The sequence below is a fragment of the Dermacentor andersoni genome, chromosome 1 (genome assembly GCF_023375885.2).
Source record: "Dermacentor andersoni chromosome 1, qqDerAnde1_hic_scaffold, whole genome shotgun sequence".
NCBI classification, from domain to species: Eukaryota; Metazoa; Arthropoda; class Arachnida; order Ixodida; family Ixodidae; genus Dermacentor; species Dermacentor andersoni.
Genome location: NC_092814.1, coordinates 345,316,491 through 345,332,546, shown reverse-complemented (window position 1 = coordinate 345,332,546; position 16,056 = coordinate 345,316,491).

Here is a 16,056-nt window from a genome sequence, read left to right as displayed (position 1 = left end):
TAAGGAGCTTCTGCCGTTGCCTTTGTGCGTCCCTCCCTTCGTTGATGCTTTTACAAAAAAACCGAAACCTCAAGAAAACATAGAACTTTACATAATCATCATCATCATCAGCCTGGCTACGCCCACTGCAGGGCAAAGGCCTCTCCCATACTTCTCCAACTACCCCGGTCATGTGCTAATTGTGGCCATGTTGTCCCTGAAAACTTTACAACTGCTGTCAAAGCTGGTTTTGCATGCTCCGGGTACCCAGTTGTGGAAAGGCCAGTGTCTGCAGCTGACCTGAAAAATCAGCTAGACTCGCTACATGTAACTTGTTTTTGCTGAAGAACACAGTAAAAACATCTTCCATGGCCTTCACAGCGGTTTACAAGGCCTGACTAAGATAGACAAGGCCTCCATTGTCAAAATGCGTAGTGCAATACGAAGCACCGTCGGCACTAGCTTCAGCTTTACTTACGCAAAGGAAGCCTGCACGCTGTGGTCAAGAATTTTTGGCAATGATCTCTCGTGCAACATAACCTGCAGTATAGTAAATCAGAGCATTACTGCACTCTAAAAGCAGTTGCAGCCTTTGGGGTGTATAACTGCCACACAACGATAAACATCATCTGTCTTGTCCGCATTTCCTTTCTTTAACGCGGCGAGCCCGGTACTTTCCAGCAACGAGCGGCATGCGCATTATCAGCATGACATAGCACTCCCGACAGCAAAGTAACGAGCGCAGCGTTTTCAAGAAAGGAAATGCGGGCAAGACAGATTACGATTATCCCTGTGTGGCAAATATACACTCCAAATGGTGTAAACGTTTCTTAGAGTGTGCTCCTTCTTTCTTGTTTTCTTTTTCCTGGCACTCACAAGGTGCATGCTTAGGGTACTCAGGAAATATCGTGGGTATGCCGTAGGCTTTCAGGAGTGGTTTATCGCGGGGAATCTCGTGGACAACGCCGTTCACGGTGATAGGGAACGAGCGCTCGACTAAACTGTTTTCGAAATGTTTTTCAAAAACCACAGCAGTTGGTGCCAGCCTTCTGTCCGTTCTCCTGATCATTCTTGCCAATTCTGCTACCCCTTCGTATCAGCTGGTGGAGTGAACACGGATACACGCTCTTTGTTCGAGCGGTAACCGCTTCTACACAACAGCACAAAGCAGGTCCTCTCCTTGCACTGTCCCTATAGCTGCGGCATTTTTTCACCGCCGCCGCATAGTTCTGGTAATGACAGGCACACGAACACCGCAGCCACGCACTCACTCCTTGACAACACCAAGAGCAAACACGCAACGCTGTAATAACACTGAAAACGCAAACATAGAAACCGACGCAACCACTGCGAAACTGACATGCCAAGCAGACGACACGCGCAGCCTGCACGGATGGATGGAGGTTATGAGCGTCCCCTTTGGAACGGGGTGGTGGGTTGCGCCACTAAGTTTTTGCTATTATACTGCCTAATGTCCTAGATAGGTTAAACAATAAAAAAAGAAAACACTAAAAAAAACACTATGAACTACCACACCCAAATTTTCTGATCCCCTATTTCGAACTGTGCTTTTGTACGTCTCCATTTTTTTGTCGTTTCCCTACTTTTATTCCACCAATCCTCCAATCGCCTCTTACTAATGCCTATTGTGGACATGTTTACTTTTCCACTGCTCTCGTTGAACCCAAGGGCTTCAAGGAGGCCAGTGGTGCCTAAATCGACCGCTGGGTAGACGTCTTCACATTCTAGCAAAACATGCTGCATAGTCTCCCTAGCTTTACCGCAGCAAGCACAGGCTTCTGCTTCAGTCTTATATCTCGCTTTATATGTGCGTGTTCTAAGGCATCCCGATCTCGCTTCGAAAAGTAATGAGCATCCCCTTGAGTTATCATAAATTGTTTCTTTTCTGATTTCGTTTTTTCCTCTTAAGTAGTTACTCATGGCAGGTTTCTTTTCCATTTACGCCACCCATGAGATTATTTCAGCCTCTCTGACTTTCTGCTTGACCTTCTTTGGTGCTGTGTTACCCACCCTACAGGCCGCATAGTTGCTGGTAAGCTTCCTAGTTCTTTTCCTCCACTGTGAATCAATGTTTTTCCTGTACAGATACCTGAACACTCTCCCAGCCCATTTACATTTTTCCATATTCGTCAGTAGTTCTTCATACTCAATTTTACTGCGAGCTTCTCTCACTTCAAAATTAGTCCAGCCCATATCACCCTGCACAGCTTCATTTGTAGTCTTCCCGTGAGCGCCCAATGCGAGGCGACCCACTGACCTTAGGTTCCCATCGAGTCGTGATTGTACCCTTGATTTAAAGCAAACAACCGCATTTCCAAAAGTAAGTCCTGGAACCATTACACCTTTCCACATACCTCGGTAGACCTCGTACCTATTGTATCCCCATAGCGCTCTGTGCTTCATTATGGCTGCATTTCTCTTCCCCTTCACTGTTATTGTTTTTTCCTGTGTTTCCATATATTTATTGCCTTCGTTTACCCATATACCAAGGTATTTATATTCTGTTATTCGAGGTATTTCCTGGCCCTGTATCTCCACTGTCTGTTCACTGTTTTCGTTGAATACCATAACACCTGATTTTCTAACACTAAATTTAAAACATAAATTGTTGCCTTCGTGCCCACAGATATTAGCCAGACGGTGGACCCACCCGTATGGCAGCGGCCTCTCCCGGCCATCGTGGGCATTCATTGCAGGCGGCGCCACGCTCGTCCATTGAAAACAGCCGGTGCACGGCACACTAGCCAGTATATTGTAGCACTATATCTGTATGTCACAGCATTTTGCCAGTATATAAGGTCACCGCTGTATGGTTTCCCCTATATCTCAAGCAAACTATGAGCGGCGTCAAATGCGCCCCGTGCGCCCCAGCCTAGCGCGGCGGTTAAAAGTTGTGGCACCATCAATCGAGCAAGGAAACAGGCAAATATTCCTAGTGTATGGCCTCTGAGACCGACAATGCATGTAATCCAGAATCGATGTTCAACTTATATAGCCACCTTTGTTTAGCCTACTGTTCAAGAAAAACGTAGAATGGATAGCGCAAACAGCGCCCAATTGTCGCGATAGTTCGTCGTCGAAGCACCATTACTCATATGGAAAACAAATACAGACATCTTTTGGGAGCTATAGTAAGAAACAGTGAGGGACAACGATTACATAGATCCAGAGCGGCCGGCTGTCGCTTCGAAGACGCCGCCATGCTAAGTGGTGTGTGGTCGTGTCATTGCAGTGTGAAAAGAAAATCGCCCGACTCTCTGCCGACGAGTTCGCTCACCGCCGACATGGCCGTCAATGATGTCTGCAGACTGTTGACATCGGTGCAGTGTGACAGGGGCACCACCAGGACGGAAAATGCTGTCGCCCACAGTCGGCAGACCAAAAGCGGTGTCATATCGGCTATAATGCGAGTGGGCCTAACTAGACTGCGCGGTGCGAAAACAACCACCAGAAATGGCCGCCTCGCATACGCCTGACATACAACACGGAGCACTCGCCCAAGCGGGCACGCCCATTGCCCATAAATGGCGCCACTGCGTACGCAGTATGGTGCCCATAAAAAAAAAAAAACTGTCTATGGAGAGAATCGTACACGTACGTGTTAAGATATTTACATGCTATCAAGCTCTTATCAAACCCAATTAGTACTGGAAATAGCTCTTTTCTAGCTCGTACATTGCATATGCGCTTGGAGCAAAGCGGCAAATGCCCGCGGAGGCATTAGTCTGTTTTCGCTTCAAGTAGCGCTAGCTAGCAAATATTGCACGTCGTGTAGCCGCGCCTCCATTCGTCATGCGAAGTTCGTCTTGAAAACACACTCTGGTCAAATCAGCCGGAAGTAAACAATTGCGTCACCGCACGAAAGAGGGGGAACATACGATGACCACCAGGTGTAAAACTCAAGAGGGGACACCGTGGCTTGAGAGGAAGGTAATGTTTAACCACTCGTACCTGTTTTATTGTAGCACGCTGACACGAAATTTTTCTGAGAGAGCATTCTTGGAGAAATAGCCACTAAGTGTAGCCTTGACGCAAAGTTGCAGGGAGCCTACAACGTGTAAATAGGCTGTCTGGCTACCACTGACTCTTGACTGGGCTCTTGACCGCCTCCAGCTTCTCTGTTCTTTCCTCTTTATGTCCCTCTCCGCTACAACTAGGCGCTCAGCCGTGCTTTCTAAAGAGTCGCAGAAAAACAGCCCCCTTCATCTTCAGAAACACTTTCTCTCTCTCTTTCTCTCTCTCTCTCCGACCATCCCCCTTTGAATTCCCATGCACCACCTCACAAAACGGCCAAGTATCCCGCTTTCGCACGAATGCCAGGAAATCTGCGTGATTGCGTGACGTACGCACATATGACGGATATTCGGTAGGGCTCAGCAGAGAAAGCTTTCGCGCTATGATAATTTCACTCTTAAATATTCTGTCTTGTAAACCATGGTTTCACTGCCTACAAACCTGGAACTGCCATCCGACGCAATGAAAAAAAAAAAAGTCGCTGTTTCACCCGAAAGATGAAGCATCGACTGCGATAGCAAATTAGTGTACGGCTGCACGAAGGATAGTAGTTTTATCGGCCGTATAAACTTGTAAACAAAGGCATACCAACTCACTTAACAAGCATGGTGTAACGCGCGTACAAGCAAACATGAAAACAACTCACTCTATGACCGCGGAAACTCGCTGTCAAAACGATGGAGCGAGGAAGCACGGTAGCAGCAGCGAACGAATTGCCCTTCGTGATGCCTGCCACATCAACGCGAACTAAGCCGCTAGAATACAGCGCCCGGCGGGCTCTGTTTCAGCCGCATCCCTTCGCACATGGTTTTCAATACACAGCGGCGCGGGCGGGCGCACGCAGCCGCCCCGGAAGCACGAAGTACAAGGCGCTCACCACCTCCTTACCCTCCCCTCGGTGCCTTGCGCGCGATGGAAGACGGCGCACTAACTCCCCGCTTTCTTCGCACATACAGTAAACGGCGCACTGGGACAACTTTAACGCGACAGCGCTAAGGGCCCCGTGTCACACAAGATCCGTCGGACGCCGGACGATTTTCGAACCACCCATACCCAGGACCTCCATGTGGTGCAAGGCAGTTACTGAACCAACTGAATTTCTCAAGCTAAAATACGCAGAAAAATCGTAAATTACGACTTACCCACAACCTACAGACATGAGGATTGTAATTTCAATATACGAGAAAACATAATTTTGTTAGGCCAAAACTCAAACAAATCCCTTTTCCAGCGTTCCTAACATCCATAGACCGGCCACGGCGTTCGCAATATGCGCGCACCGGCGCGCGATTATCTCGGAGCCCACGGAGTGGTGCGCCCGTTTTCTTGAAACACATGCAGATGGCGCTCGCCTCCGCCGCCTCGCGGCCCACGCAAGAGGCCGCGTTTCTACCAGAAAGCGCGCCTTCGTGCATAGCGTTCGCCGGGAGCGTTTCCCGGTAAACATTACGATTACATACGCTACAGTTGCCGGGAAGCGTGAGAAGCAGTCAGGGATCTTTTAATGCTATCGCGTTCCACTCTTAAAGGCGAAGCTTAAGCGCCCTCCAATGTTATTTTATCGCCCGTACACTTTAACAGAACCTCACGGTGACGCCGACGACAAAATGTACCTGAGTGTCCAATAATGTCTATCGCAATAATATCAAAAAGTTTTGTTGCACAAACGCTTGGAGCCTGTACTATGGGGACTCACATGCCCCCTTTCACCATGTCTAGGCCTACTCTCAAGTGACCTCACAATTATGGAGTGACTTGCAGGGTATTAATAAATTCAGGCCGTGGCAGCCTTCACTCCTACTGTAACACGGGTTCACCAAGGAAGACGGTATTTTCTTTAAAAAATGATTCTATTCCGTGGGAGAGGGCATGGAGTGCACAGCGTCTTGCATTGCTGTCTCATTTCCAGCCATGATCTTCGGCTGAATTTCACGGCAGAACAATATTGCAACCACTGCACACTGCGGCGCCTCAAATGCTATCATACTGTAGCATTGTAATAATCTGCTTGGCTTGTTTTCGGTAGGTGAGCAAAAAGCAGGCATGCACGAAACGATAACGTTAGCAAAACACACAAAAAATCAGAATACGAAGAAAAAAGAAAAAAAAATCACAAAAAGAGGCCCACGGCAGACAACCGCAACCCCCGCTAGGTTAACGGTTCACGCCATGATTCTTTTTTTTATGAGGTTGTTATTCCATGATTGGGGAGGGGGGGCCCGAGCCACGCTGGTTTGCCGCGATCCCAGGGCAACGTATGTACACTATGTACATGAGGTCACGGCATCGCGACCTCAGCGGGGTTTGTAGGCTCTCTTCCCAAGCACGCACCTCCATTGCCGGACGCCAGGCTGAGGCGGCTGCTTGTACCCGTCTTATAACACCGGTGGGTGTCCGGCGGCGGGGTTCGATCGCCCCACCTCCCGTAGCCGATGCGGGCGTCCTAACCACTAGGCCACGGCTGCGGTGAAAACCCGGGTCTTACTCTTCGCCTTTTGACCATACCACGAACCTCACTCGACGCGATGATGATGATATTAACGATGACGGTTCTTGTTTAGGTTTGCCTCGCGGGCAGCTGTTCTGCCACCGCGCTCAGACAGGCTTTGCAGGTGCAACGGCCAAAGGCAAGGCGTTTACGGAGCTGCCGCTCTTTAGGACATGTTCTTCTTCAAGAAACCAAAGAGCGAATCGACAGTTGGGATTATCTAACAAACCTATTACAATCCGATTCCTGTCTTCATCAGTGGCCAGAGCTGCGACCTCGCCTTTCGTTCTCTCATTAGCTGAGCTCGGGCGGTATTTAGGGCTTGATAAGTAGCTTCCGTGATACGTGAGGGGATAAGAGCAGCTTCCGGGATACATGACTCTACGAAATACACCGTTCATATATATGATTCTCGATGATAATGTTGAAAAGAGACATCCATTGTACGATATTTGTAGCATAAAGAAACGCTGCGCACCCTGTGGCCTTGCGCAGGACGCAGGCTATACGACGTTAATTCAAGTGCCAATTTGCCTTGGTTATGCTTTTATGGGAAACTTCGCACCTTATGTAGTAAAACTTAACGTATGCCATTTCTGCAAGAAATACCCTGATCGAGCTTTTTTCAGGTGTCATAGGTACACCACGAACAGCATCACAGTAGAGACATATAGTTGTTCAGGGGAGGTATTCTGTAAGAGTCCACCTAGTGGACCGTTCATTTCAACCGCCGCTGATTGGCTGGGGGTCTGCTCGTTTCCTCCTCGCTCACACAGCTCCATCCAATCAGTACATGAGCAGCGGCCGAAATGGACAGTGCAATAGGTGGACTCTTACAGAATACTCCTCCAGGTCTTGCAATGGCCAAAACAAGATAACGTATTGCGACAAATGAGAAACGAAAACGGCAACTTGACGAAAACGTGCATGGCATGGCACTACCCGTCTGTCTTGCTCACAACACCGTTTCAAATACCAGATTCAAGTTACCATTGCTGGTCTCCGAATGACAGACCGCGAGAAACATATCCCAAAAGCACACGTACTGCGGTGGAAAACCTTCACGTTCATTGGAACACGTAAAATTCAGTCAAGTCAGCCCAAACGCGGACAAAACAAACGTTGAAGCACTCAGTGCATGTAACAAATGACCACAAGACGTGATAGCGCGAAACGTGCATACAGCAGGCTATACACAAGTACGAAACACCCAAGACCACGAGCTTATCACATGGTCAATACACATGTCCAACAGCTTCCATGTATGCACACCATTTCTCGCTGCTCTGTAAAGAGTACTGCCATAGAATAACTCTGGTTGTACAGAGTAGACCCCGGAATCCTTTGGCAGACATGGGCCGGTATAACGTAAAACTATTCAGATCTGTTTTTATTCCAAATAGATCATTAGCACTCCAGGATAGGTCCATACGTCTCGGGCTCGGCCCATATGGGCGTGGCGCCCGCCCACATGGGCTGGCCTCGAACCATTCTCACCTATCACAGAGGACTACAGGCGCATTTGGAATAAAATCAGTTTTACGTTTCACTGTTGTGTACTAGAATGAAGCAGTGTGCTGTCCGTATAGCAAAATAATGTGACAACCGCAGTCGGCCCCTCGATGACACCACCAGACAGGAGCTGCGATCGACCAGTGTGCCTAGTGCACGGAATTTAAATATGGTATGCGACACTTTCTGCATCTATACACTAAAATGCTCTCAAAACAGAATTGAAATTATTATAATTAGCAAAAATAAATAATGCAAACTGTTAGGATTCATCATCATTGCTGCCTAAGCTTGCAAGTTTCCAATCACAGATAATGCAGTGTTCCTGATCGTCTGCTCAGTGTTTCGGTTGCAGAAGAGAAGCAAACACTCGTTCCGTTCGGTATAGCGCGCATACATTTTTGTTGTCAAATTATTTTGAAACACACTAGGATGAGACGTCCAGAAGGATGAGACCTGGAGTGTGCGAGGTTGCACTGCATTCCTTTCACGCTGCAACAGCCAGAAAAGCGGTCAGGAGGTTTCGATGAAAAAAAAAAGAATGCGCTGCCACCATAGTTTGGACATATCGCTCCGGAAAAGGGCGCCGAGGGGCAAGAAGGCAGTCGATGTGCCCAATGTGCCCGATCTGAAGAACCCAGGAGTGATTCTAACCTTTCTGACAGAACCACGATGCACACGCACGCACGCGCGCGCGCGAACACACACACACACACACACACACACACACACACACACACACACACACACACACACACACACACACACACACACACACACACACACACACACACACACACACACACAGAAAAGGCGCAAAGCCAGTGTTACCGTGCACATAAAGAAACGCGCGAACGCGGCAGGAAAAAACCGCAGCAAGCAATCTACGAGCTCCGCACGGATATGCAAGGCATCTGCGACAACGGCAACCGCCGATCCCGGAGGCCCTGTGTTGCATCCTTAGGCCTCCGCTGGCTACATTGACTCCAGGCTCAGCGACAGATGACGCTGCAGTAAACCGCAGTTCTCCAGCACCCTAGGCCTTCGCCGCAAAAACAGCCACGTTTTTGCCGCCACACGACACCACTGCCCTATTCCAGTACACCGTCGTTATTGGGTGCGAGGCGCACCACTGGAGATGCGGGCGCTGCAATCGCTTTGACCAAAGCCTTTGACGTGCAAAGTTGGATCACGTGATCCCTCCTTGCTCCAACGAAGGGAAGCCGGCACTTGGAATGCGTTTCTTCAACCGCTATTTCCTAGTGTTCTTCCCTCGGAACAGTGTTGTTTTGAACACACTTCACCTGTGCGGACACCTTGAGACTTGCCGTGCCTGCATCTTCGTGCCGCCTCTTCGTCTCTCGCCCTTCAACGGCACCCTGATTTTTCCACTTATCGCGAAAACGTAAGAAAACTTTCGCTGATTTATATTGCAATAAGCTTTCATAGCTATTAACAATAAACCTCAGAGATGCAGTAAAAGGTATATTTCCATATGCCATACGACTCATTTAGCACGTTCGAGCAGATGCGTTTCAGTGCCCCGTAATAGCGTCTCTTGTCGCACACCCAGCAACCCGTACATTCAACATATCTTATACAATTGAATGTGGTTTTATTACAGAGAAACGTGTACAGAGTGTTCAAAGCTATTCGATGGGTGACAAAGAACACTGAATACAAACGCCGCCTTCGAACGACAAATCATTCTACATTAAGGAGAACGCGTTCCGTGCAAGCCACGACAAACGACTGTGGCTAACACGCTAATGAACTAATCCCTGGTTTTTCGTATGGCTAGGCCCACTTTCGATACGGCAAAGTGCCGGCCCGTCTTTCCTAAGCCTATCTTGCACACTGGCTACAGATCCGTACAGAAACGATTCGATTCGGTTGACAAAGAAATGCAACTTGAACACAACTTTGTCGAAAAGAAAGTTGGCATCAGCGTGTACTGCCGCGTCCTGCGCTCACAAATGCACCGACCTCGAGCATCACGTTTTATCCGTAAATCGCAAATGTATTCATTTACGATATTAGTCAAGTTTATTGTGTATTACTCTAAGGACAACGCCTTTTGATCACTGCAAACTCTCCTGAAAATTATGTCAGAATAGGAGCGAAATAGCGTTCACACTTGTCTACTGTCGCACTGCTACTGTCGTCATTTAAAGCACATGGCGACAATAGCGAACACGGCAACAGAGACGACAATTAATGCTGCCTGAAGATTCCGTAAAGATCCTGTGCAGGGGCGAGTTGGTAGGGTAATACAAAGAACGCAGAGAAATGTAATCAAAGGAAATTAAAACATTCGCAGCCCTATTCTAAACTGCCGTGCAAGCTAATGAGGTTGGCAGAGCTTCAATAATTCTAAGGCAAATCCTATAGCTTTAGAAAGACTCCAACGATATATATATATCCTCACGCGCATGACTTCAAACACTACGATGTTTGTAAAGGCTGCAAGCAGGGCTAGTTGCTGAGAGGTCATAACAAAAACAATTTAGCGGTCCGTTCCTCATTACCACTACAGAGCGCTGTTCCCAAGAGAGGAAGGCTGCTCTAATAGACCATACCTGCATGAATACGAAAAAAGGAAAAACAAGAATGAAAAGAAATAACACTGATTCGACTCCCTCTCAACACAGACCTCTAGCTTCCCTCATAGTCCGATGTTTGGGAAGTAAAACTCAATGCGCTAAAAAAAAAAAAAAAAATACGCAAGCAACGAAATAACTTTCAGGTGCCTACCAATGTGGCAAGTATTCGCGTCATGTAAGCGCACACACACAAAAAGAAATGTACCGACATTTTTAGTACGCTGCCAAGCAGAATAAACATCGACGTTAATGCGGGGCAAGTAGGACAAAAACCTAAATATCCTAGCCACAAAAGCACATCCGACATCAGATTCACAAAATAGACAGCCCTTATTAAATGCAGCACACTGTCCTTTCAGGGCGTCGTACGTTAGTCATATACACGGCGAGACAAAACACAAAGGAGCGAGAGAGAAAATGGGAGAAACATCGTGGCCGAGGCCTTGATCGTTCAATCTACGAAGTGGCACCCTAATGTAATTGCATCGGTTGTACAGGACTCTGGTTGTACTAAACGGTAGAAACTCAGTCATGCCGTTACATCTTTGGTCACGACAGCACAGTCTAACTGCGAAGAAAATTCAAACAAGCTTTTATGTGCGTTCGAATGGCAGTACTCACACAGCCTCCTCCGTGTTTGGATAATCCACAGGACGGCGCGCATCTTGAAATCACAGAACGTTGCTCGTAGCACAACTCTATATACGCACTCGTGCTTGTTAATTCACTCTGCTGCATAAATCCGAAGTAAATTCGAAGCAGTGCAGGCCTTTCTCGTTAAAAGAAGAGCAGCAGCTTCAGGCCCGTCGTGTGCGGCCCACACAAAGACACGGACCTCGGAAGACCGTTCACCATGACCGACACTGGCACTTCAGCACGATAACGGGCACATCGTCTCAAACATAATAATTACGCAGGCGGACTATCGGATGCTTCGTAGTGTGTTTCAGACGGTTCGCTCAGACGTCAACACACCCTGGATGATGGCACACAGGAGCTAAACAGCCGTCTCTTCCTTTCTTTTGGGCGCCGCGAAAACCGAAATGACGCAACGCATAACAACGCGCCGCTAACAACCTTGCGCGCATCTAGGCCCGGGCACGCCGCCTTTGTTCAACGGCTCGGTCGTGTTCAAGAGCCCCACCGGTCACCACGTGAATCCCCATTGGTTGCAGGGACGCGTGATCTTATGGAATGACATCTAACAGCCAATCGAGTGGAAAAAACAGTCGCTCTCTCCAATTTCCTCCTCTACTTACGTCGGAGAACACAGAGAGTATAGGGGTCTCGGGAGGGAGGATCACCGCGGCGGTGGGCGCGATGCGGAGAGATGTGGGTTGATGTGGAGAGAGATATAAAAATATCAAGAAAACGCTTCCTGATGCTCCGTCCGGCCTCGGCGCTTGTTGTTTTGTTTGCTTATTTGCTTTTCGAATCAAAACTAAAACGAGTCGGGCTAGTTGGCGGTGGCTCATCCTGGCTTTGTTAATTAATATAGATATCCATGGTTTCCCCTCGCCGTGTCCGTCGGCTTTGACGAGTGTTTCAGTTACGCCCCAACTTAATACCATTTGGCCTTATGAATTGCTCTAGTGAGCGCGGAGAAGCAGCGGAAGGTAGCTGGCTAAAGCTGAAACCAGTTTACAGCCCTTGATGTGAGAGACATCCAGTAGCCCAAGGTAGGTGATAGGTTGGAAAAAGAGATACGAGTTAACACTGAATGTGATTGAAGTAAGCAACTATTGCTTTGTTGTATTTCTCCGCGTTGCCATTCCCGCCGCTAGAAAAAGCAAGCAAACAAAGAAGCTCGTGCACAAAAAAAAAAAAAAAGAAAGACAGAGTTAGCAAGGGGGCTTTGTTCGGGGCGCTTAATTCCAAATTTATCGTACGCGTACCAGTGATAGCGCTGCTCGGCCTATTAAATATTTCCACACACTGTACACCTCATCTATTACTGGCGTGCCATTTTTGCAAGCAGTACATGCAGTTCTCCTGTGCGGCACGTGCATACACAAGTACATACACCTGTTACATACGTACATACTACCGCGTCGCAATATTACGGTTACTTTATGAACACTTCTGAAAAACTACTGCAACAGTGATTTCGCAGTGGGTCGTCATGCAGGGAAGCAGTCTGAAGAACACAATAATGTTTTTTTTTATATATTAACCTATATTTCGACCCACTGGCGGAAATCCTAACATGTGCGTCAGCCGTGGCACAAAGATTCAGCCGGTTTTGGTTGTTTTCGACATATTTTATCTAACACTTAAAGTAGAGGGAGGGAATGGTGACGCCTGGGTAGCGCATGCGCGCAGTCTTTGTATATTGCTTATGTACCTTCGGTTTTCCTAATAAATGCTCAGTTGTAGTCGACACATGCGTCCCGTCTCCCTCCTTCGAATTAAATTCTATGGGATTTTACCCGCCAAAAAACGACACATGATTGTGACGCACGCCGTAGCGGCGGACCCGGGTTTATGTTGAACACCTGGGGTTCTTTAACGTGAACCCAATGCACGGTACACGGGTGTTTTTGCATTTCGCTCCCATCGAAACGCGGCCGTGATTTGATCGCGCACCCTTGGGCTTAGCAGCGCAACACCAAAGTAGGTACACCACCATGACGGGTATCTCCCTTCTTTGCTTTGTCCTAATATTTCAAGCACCGTTTGAAACATGACGCAGGGCCAACTCACCTGTAGTTTGCTACTATTATCACCAGAACCGGTTTCGCTTATTAGTAAGCGCTAGATTTGTGGAAAATATTCCATGCTTCCAAGCAACCTGCCAGTGCGACCGTCGTTCTCCTCTAGTCCTATATGATGAGGATTAACCTCTGTCATGGGTCCTACCCACGAAGTGGGTTAAGCCATATATTCACAACTCAGCCGGCTGCTTAGAATTGTTTCTTCTATATGGATGCTCGTGAGCTTGTGAAAAAAAAAAAAAAACATAATGTTCGTGCTCGAATAGAAACACAAGAACGGCCGCATTCGTATCGAAACGGTAAGACGCACCATTGCAAGTTCGCATCACATTATATAATATATGCCAATATTGCCAGGTGGCCTACGTACCATGTGACAAAATTTAAAAATAAGGAACTGGCATGTATCTAAGCTAATCTTCATTCCCGTCGCTTGGAGCAAATCGGACGATCTTTAGTATTTCGCCTAATTAAATAATTATAGATAGTTAATATTATTTAATCGGCTTCTCAAGCACTATAGTCAAAGTGTCAATGGGAAACTTGTAGAGCATCCTGAGAAATTGCCGATCCATATTTTTTTTCCCCTAGCCCGACAGAAAGCCCGCAAAATACGAAAAGAAGCCATACCACTAGCTTAGACCGGCACTTTTTCGTGTTTCGTGGACATTCCGTGTGTAGGCTAAAATTTTGTACCCAAGTCTCGCTGCGTCATTTTACAAGCTACAATGACAGGTGCATGCTTAACGAAAAATATTTTTTTTAAATATTTAAAATTACCTTCTGGGGTTTTACGTGCCAAAACAACGCTCTGCTTATGGGGCACGCCGTGGTGGGGGACTGAAGAATAATGTTGTCCACCTTGAGTTTTTTTTTAACCTGCACCTGAAGATAAGTACACTAGTGTTTCTGCATACCTGTTACCTGGGCTTGAAAGCGCCCAGGTAACGCTTACTTAGGTCCCAATGAACAGTGTGCCAGCGTGCCGCCAAGTTATTGCACATTGAGTTTCATTGGGAGCGCACCGGAAGGCTCTGAATAACCCCTACAATTCCGTATACGTAGCGCATACATCCGCCGAGAGTAATTCTTTCTCTCTTTCTATGTCGCGTTTCTCGCGTTGAGCAATTTGTGCCGCGTAAAGTGCCGAGAATAGTAAAAATACCTTGGAAATACGAAAAAGAATGTGCTCCTGCACTTAGCACCCAATGCACTATTGGCAAAAGCATTCAATGTTTTTCTTTTAAAGTGAAATCAAAAGGGACCGGGGTGCGGCGTTGTCGTCAAATTGAATGAGGAGGTTCAATCAACGGGCAACTGTAGCGTATTTGGCCACCATTCAAACTGTTACGTGCCTCCCCCCCCCCCCAAAAAAAAAAAAAAAAACATGAGTGGGAGGTGTAACAAAAACGCAGTTTGTCTAGCTATTAAAGCAAGGGGCGTGGGTTGATTCACATCAGAAAACCTTCGAGAAGTAAGCACTTACTCCGTCCGCTGACAAGCTCAAGTTGGCCTGGCTGTTCCCGCCCGTGTCTGGGAAACGCATACTGCCGCTCTCGAACAACAAAATGGCGAGATTTTTAGCATTGGCAAGTCGGTAGAAAAAAAATCCATGTGAAGCCAGCAAACCCCTTTCAGAATAGAGGGCGAGAATGCGCAGTTTAAGCACATCGTGTGCGCGGTTGGCAGCTGTCAACTGGAGTACAGCGACAAACGACCCATTGTGCGCGGTAACAATCGGCGCGCCGGCGTCGAACCTTCAACGGGCCCGTCCACTTTCGCGTATAGAGTCCGCGTCCGCGTATGGGGAATGGCTTTCGCCGTTCCCCATACGCGATACCAGTGTTAAGCGGAACTGCGTTCCAAGGAATTAGTTCCTTTTGGGATGAACGCCACCGGTCCGTTTAGAGTCGGTGGAGCTTTAACGGTAACTAGTTACGTTTACGAACGAACGGCAGGGGGAACGGCGTTCCTTCTCGAAACGTTCCACGCCATCGAGGGCACTGACATATTGTGGCCCTCTGGCAAGTGCAGTTCTCGCCGGGATCGAAAAGAGGCAAGCGATTTCAGCATCTGAGTTTTAATATTTTGCTTTTCTAATAACGTGTTGCCGAATTGCAGGTTTGGACATATCAAAGGAAAACGCGAGCTCGTTGTCGCCAGTTGCTTAATCCCAAGGTTTAAGCTATCATGGATCCCAGGCAGTTCTAGGCGACACCAGGCGACCATCAACTTAAAGACAGAGCTGGCTGCGGTGACCAAACCAGCCAGCGCAGGCGTTGCCACCTCGTCTGCGCCCGAGGATTTCTTCTCGTTCGGGCACCAAACCCTTGCATGCGGAGGCACACGATGAGCTGTCGCGGTAGCTGCTGGTACCAGTTGACTGTACCACCTCATCACCTTTCCCCAAGTACAACACGGCAGTACCCTCAAGGGCTTCGGTCGAAGGGCTCTTCAAAATTGCTATCGAAGCGCTGACGAAAAATCGAGTTCGTCTGTCGGACACCAACATCGAGATGCAACTCTTGCTGAGTTCAATTTGCGAATATCTATTGTGGACTCTTTTTTCCCACTCATACTGCAATATCAAATCAGCATTCATTAAACACATATGTATTATTCCTTTCGATGCGGTTTCTTCGGCAAGAAATTTAATTATGTTGGTGCATGTGAGTAAACCATTTGCACGACTGAAGCGCAGAATCCTGACTGCGCATTTGAAGAC